Genomic DNA, 6070 nt, shown 5'->3' with positions numbered 1-6070 from the left:
TTATTTTTTAGGATCTTAGATATATAGATTTACTTCCAACCTTTTTTCTTTAAATATTTTTTTTATCAGTAAAAAATAAATTAAATTAAAAGAGATATAATAGAATATTCCAAACTTTTTACACAAACCAAAGGCCAGCATATATAAAAAAGTGTTGTTTCTTGCATAAACTAAGAAACACCTGCACTAGCAAGCACCCTGCCTCAAAAGGTCTGCTTCAATAGTTATAATCTGCAACTTCTAAACCACCAAAACTCATCAAAAGTAAAGAAACCTCCATCTTGTCATTGATATTACTTTAGCTTCAATTCACTTCAAGAAAGATCAATGCACTCACCTTCCTTATCACCACAAATACACGGTTGTGTTTTCTCCATACCAGAATTAATGTGATTCTAATAGCCACATAGAACAAGATTCTTGACACTTTGAGGAATCACCTTGAGCTGGAAAATGTAGAGGCACTTTCTTAGAAGTTGGATCATAGTTCTAAGATCAAGAACTCACCAAAACAAGTACCAAATCCCAAACTCATTTGGATGAACCAAATATTGTCAAATTGAATCAACAAAGGAGAAGGAAAAGAACAAACCGAACAGAAATTGAAACTTAAACAAAAGAACCGAACAGATTTAAGAACAAAAAGAAAATAGATGCTGGAAAAAGGAATAGCCGAACCAAAAACATGCTCAAGAACACAAGACAACAAGAGTAATTGAAAGAGAAGAAAGGAAGGAGAAGAGAATGCTCATGAAGATGGAGGAATGGTTGGATGATCACGCCACTAGAAGAATGGATGCTCTTAGATGAGTGTGGAAGCCGCCACTTGAGGAAACCATGGTCCTTCAAGATAAGACTAGAGAAGAAGCTCAAAGCTCTCCAAATGCTCACTCCAATTTTGAGTATAGTTTCTTTAGATAAAATTCAAATCTGAATTTTACAAAGGAAGCACCTCTATTTATAGCCTAAGGTGCTGAAAAATAGGTGGGAAATTTCAAATAAACTCATTTGAAATTCCCACAAAAAACAAGTCACATGGGAGGTGTGACCTTTTTCTACTATGACACCTCCCAAAAACTACACCTACACCACTCTCCTAAGTCACATGGACAATGTGACTTTATTTTACATTTTCACACACCTTTATTTAATAACCAAACCTCCTAAAACTATACAAGAGTATTTCAAAGCTTGGCCTTGCCCCTCATGGGATGGACTTGGGCTCTTTGGGCTTTGGCCTTCTTGGGCTTGGGCTTGGGCTTTGGGCTTGGGCCTCATCTTTATTTTATTTCTTCTTTTAATTTTGAGAAGACTAGAAGGAAGAACTTCAAATGTGAGGGTGGATGTCCTCTTCCTCCATTAATAAAAGCCTCCTTTATTTGATTCTCATCAAGAATCATCCAACATAAGCTAAAATGACAACCCTTCCTCCAAATCTTCATCCCTGTCAGACCTGCCTAGGCAATTAGCGCTGGATTGAGCCGCCACTGTTGGACCCTTGTTGGAATCCCCTGCCAACAACAGTTACGCCAATTTGAACATAAGTTTCACCCTATTTCTACCATTAGACTCACTAGAGAGCCAGCTGTTAAGGCCTTTAATTAATTCCAACGTGAAATTCAGCTTGTCTTTAAATACCTTCCAGCATGTCTAGCAGCAAGACCAACACACTTTTATCTACATTCCACCCTCTTTTTCCTAGTTGCCAGAACCCATCTCGTTCTCAAATTGATTGGATGTTGATTCTTTAACTTGGATCCCACATAACTTCACAGCTTAGATCCCTCTATCCTGAGATGACTATATCAGAAGTTAAAGTCTCCTGAACATTCTTCAAATCACTTCCAAGCCTTTTCCTCCTAAACCTCCTTGCTTAGGCTTAAACCCCTATAGCTCCATCTGCTCCCTGTTATGCACAACAGCTCCATCAAGCCCCTCCTTTGACTAACATAACTGTGACCGTGTTTGCTACCACGGTTTCAAGTTAGTACACCACACCGCACCCTCAACTTCTGGACATCACAGTTAACTCCTCCAGCTGTTTTCTTCCTTCCATTACAAAGCAAACCAACTAGGTGAGAATGTGTTAGCAAAACCTGAAAGCCCTTCATCTCTCACTGCGTGCAGAAAGCAGTGACATAGCAGCCCTGGCATGACCTTCTAGAGCAGCTTCCACAGTCCCTGGGCACACTTACATACCCATTGCATCATCGAACAACCATCTCTGGCTTCATAGATAACCAATCACAAGGTTCTCATACGATGCAAAAGCCTTAAACCAGATAAATCAAATGAACATCACAAGCATCACAATAGCAAGGGTAACTTGGGATTATTCCCTCTTCCATCTAACATCAGCTCCAGTACCTGGCTCCTATACCTCAAACCAGATACAAATTCAAGCATAGGCCAAAAATTAAACACTAGTACCCCTGCACTTACAGCTTAATAATCCATAATACAATAGTGCAATCCTCTTCCCAATCCAACTACTAACTACTGCACCATTAACTTAACTATTCTAGGCACCTAAGATCCTAATTATAGTTTCTAATGCATAATATTGGGTTAAGAACCCAATCTACGAAGGAATAGATAAAGGAATGCACCTTATGTTTCATCCAGAGTCAGGATTTTAGTTGAGCCTTCAGAAACACCTCCTCCGCATCTACTAGCCCTTGTTTGAATACAATCAGGTTCCTTTGATCCTAGATACATCTAATAATAGACGCCCAAACACCTTTCCATACCAGATTTTGCTTATTACTGGTTTTGCTCAGATAGAAACTTAGGAAGTGCGAGTTTAAGTCATTTTGTTGAACAAAAGAAATACCTCTCCATTTGAAGCACATGGACCAAATCCTTTGAGCGTATTTACACTCCAGAAAGAGATGTTAGCATGACTCCTCCTTGACCTGACACATTGCACATAGCGTCGTATCCATCATCACCCCTCTCCTGCTCAAGCACACCCTTGTTGGAATTCTATCCAACAACACTCTCCAAGTTGTCGTTACCACATTTGGAAATGCCTTTGCCTTCCAAAGGAGATTAAACACTTCAGATTGGGTACCTCTAGATTGCTTATCTAGGCGCTCATAAGCGTTGTTCACTGAAAATAACCCTGGTACTTCCTTCCCCCACAACAGCACATCCATGACATTCTTTTTTCATGGGTGCCCCAGATAACAGCGTAGAGAGATCAGCTTCCATTGAGGATTCCCACTCAAATCTAGCACGCCTCCACCCCAGACTCCATCTCCATTCCGAATTAATCCACACACCAACTTCACCCACTGTTTGGCCATGATTTAAGGACAGGGAATACAATCTGGGGAACATGGATTTGAGATCATTACTGCCAACCCACACCTCCTCCCATAACTTTACTTTGTCTCCACCACCTAGTTCCCAACTTAATTCTTCTTGGAACCGTCCTTTTCCTCCTCCCTCCTTGCACACTTTGGAAAGATCTCTCCACCACCAAGATTGGAGTTTAACAGGTGTTTGGGCATTTCCAGGCTCCAGCCCATACTTTGAGACCAAAATCTCTTTCCACCTCCCTTCCTCTTGAGAAATACAGCGCCATCTCCATTTAGCTAGGAGGGCATGATTAAACTTACGTATTTCTCTTAAACCCAGTCCTCCCTGCTCTCTAGGTCTGCATACATCTTTCCAACTTACCCAACAAATTGGCTTACTTTCCCCTAATCCCATAAGAATCTCCTTTGGATACTAGTAATCCTCTTGCAGATTGGGTCTGGTGCTTTGAATAGAGAGAGATAATACAGAGGTATAACGGTTATAACAGAGTTAATAAGGCAAATTCTCCCCGCCATGGTTAAGAATCTCCCTTTCCACACGTTGAGCCTTGTTTTTAACTTATTAATGACCGGTTCCCAAAACTGCTTCTTCCTGGGGTTACCTCCCACTTCAAGGACTAGGTATTTAAACGGCACCCCATCTGGGTATAGTTCAAGGTCTTTGTGTAGCATGCTACAACATTACTTTGAACATTGATGCTCGTTAGCTTTGACTTGTGGAAGTTAATCTTCAACCCTGAGGCTAATTCATAACCCCTTAGGATGGCCTTCAAGGTTACCACGTTATTAAGGGAATCTTCACATAAGAAGAGAGTATCATCCTCAAATTGGAGGATGCACACCTCTATCTCCTTCCTTCCAATCTTAAGGCCTGTCAGCGAGTCAATTTTGCTAGCTCTTCTAACTAACCCAGTAAGGCCTTCAGCTACAACTAGGAACAGAAAGGGTGTTAGGGAGTCTCCCTGCCTCAACCCTCTTGTTGGCTTGAGCTCCTCCGTAGGGCTCTCGTTGACTAACACACACAGAGGCGGATTCCAGACATTCTTTAATCCAAGCAATCCATAGGTTGTGGAACCCCATCCTGGATAGCATATCATATAAGAATTCCCATCTAACCGAGTCATATGCTTTTTCGAAGTCCACCTTTAGGCACATTACTTCATTTCTTCTTAGGTCCTCTACTACTTCATTTTCCATAAGCACACTGTCTAAGATCCCTCTTCCTTTTACAAAAGCTGATTGACATTCATCTATCAAAGCGGGCAACACCTTATTCATTCTAATAGCTAACACCTTAGAAATAATTTTGTATAGGGCTCCAACTAATGAGATGGGTCTATATTGCTCTAGCTTAGAGGGATCCCTAACTATAGGAACCAAAGCTATGAAGGAAGCATTACAGCCCTTCGAGATACTCCCCGTCTCATGAAACAGGGTCAATGCTGCCATGATATCATCTTTTAAGAACTCCCAGCTCTTCTTAATGAAGTTAAAGTTGAAGCCATCTGGTTCAGGGCTCTTTGATCCTTCACACTGCCACACTGCATCCCTAATCTCTTTCTCAGAGAACACAGCTAGGAGGCCCTCATTATCAATCGGGGATAGCGACTTAAACTCAACTTCATCCAACCTTACCCCTAAATCTTTCGTTGCTCGGAATCTAGCTTCGAAAAGATTTTTAGCTTCTAAACGGACAATACTTGGTTCCTCACACCATTGGTCCCCTACCTGGACACCCTTCACTTCAGTTCTGAGCCTTCTCCACCTCACAAATGAGTGAAAGAATCTGGTACAGGAATCCCCATTCTTAAACTAGCTTGCTCTCGCCTTTTGACAGCTGAGGGATTCAATTTTCTTATCATTCTCTTTCAGGCGGCTTGCCAACTCCAATCTTTTCAACCTGTCATTTTCCACTAAGCCCCCAGAGCAATCTTGGCAGTCTAAAGCCTCCAGATCCTGTAGAATCCTCCTATTATCAGTGTCAAGGTTACCAAAAACATCCCTATTCCAAAACTTCAGATCTGATTTGAGGAGTTTCAGCTTTTCTTTAAACTTCGTCATGCCATACCCCTGCACCGAGTAGGACTGCCATTTATCCTGCACCATCCTGTTGAAACCTCTCTTCAAGAACCAAACATCAATGGTTCTGAAAGGTTTGGGACCCCAGTCCTTCTCCACAGACTTAACCACCAGAGCACAGTGGTCAGACACTTCCCTTCGTAGGACATATTGTTTACTCATGGGCCAGAGCTGTAACCAATCTTCATCTACAAGCAATCTATCTATTCTTCTCTTTGTCATTACATCTGGTTTAAACTACGTATACTTCTTACCTACTAGAGGTAACTCTAATAAAAAGATGGTGTCAATGAAACTATTAAAGCCAATTAACTCACTTGACTACTCTCCCCTACCATTGATGCCTTTCCTTTCACTTCTATTTCTTACCGCGTTGAAATCACGACAGAAGCACCAAGTTGATTCGTGAGATGCCAATTTTTCTTTAAAGGTCCTCCCATAAAGTCTTCTTCCCATTCAACGAGCATGGAGAGTAGACATTTACAACCGCACACCTAGAGGAAGTTTTGATGTATTGGTCGTAGATGATAATAAAGCCTGTTTCCATCAGATGACTTTCATAATCAAATACTTCTTTATGCCACATAGATAGTAAGCTTCCGCTTCCATCGTCTCCTTTGTTATGAATCCACCCAACTTTGTTATCCCCCCAAAGAGAAAAACATCTT

The sequence above is a fragment of the Phaseolus vulgaris genome, chromosome 8 (assembly GCF_000499845.2).
Source record: "Phaseolus vulgaris cultivar G19833 chromosome 8, P. vulgaris v2.0, whole genome shotgun sequence".
Lineage (NCBI taxonomy): Eukaryota > Viridiplantae > Streptophyta > Magnoliopsida > Fabales > Fabaceae > Phaseolus > Phaseolus vulgaris.
Note: the sequence above shows the minus strand (reverse complement) of the source record.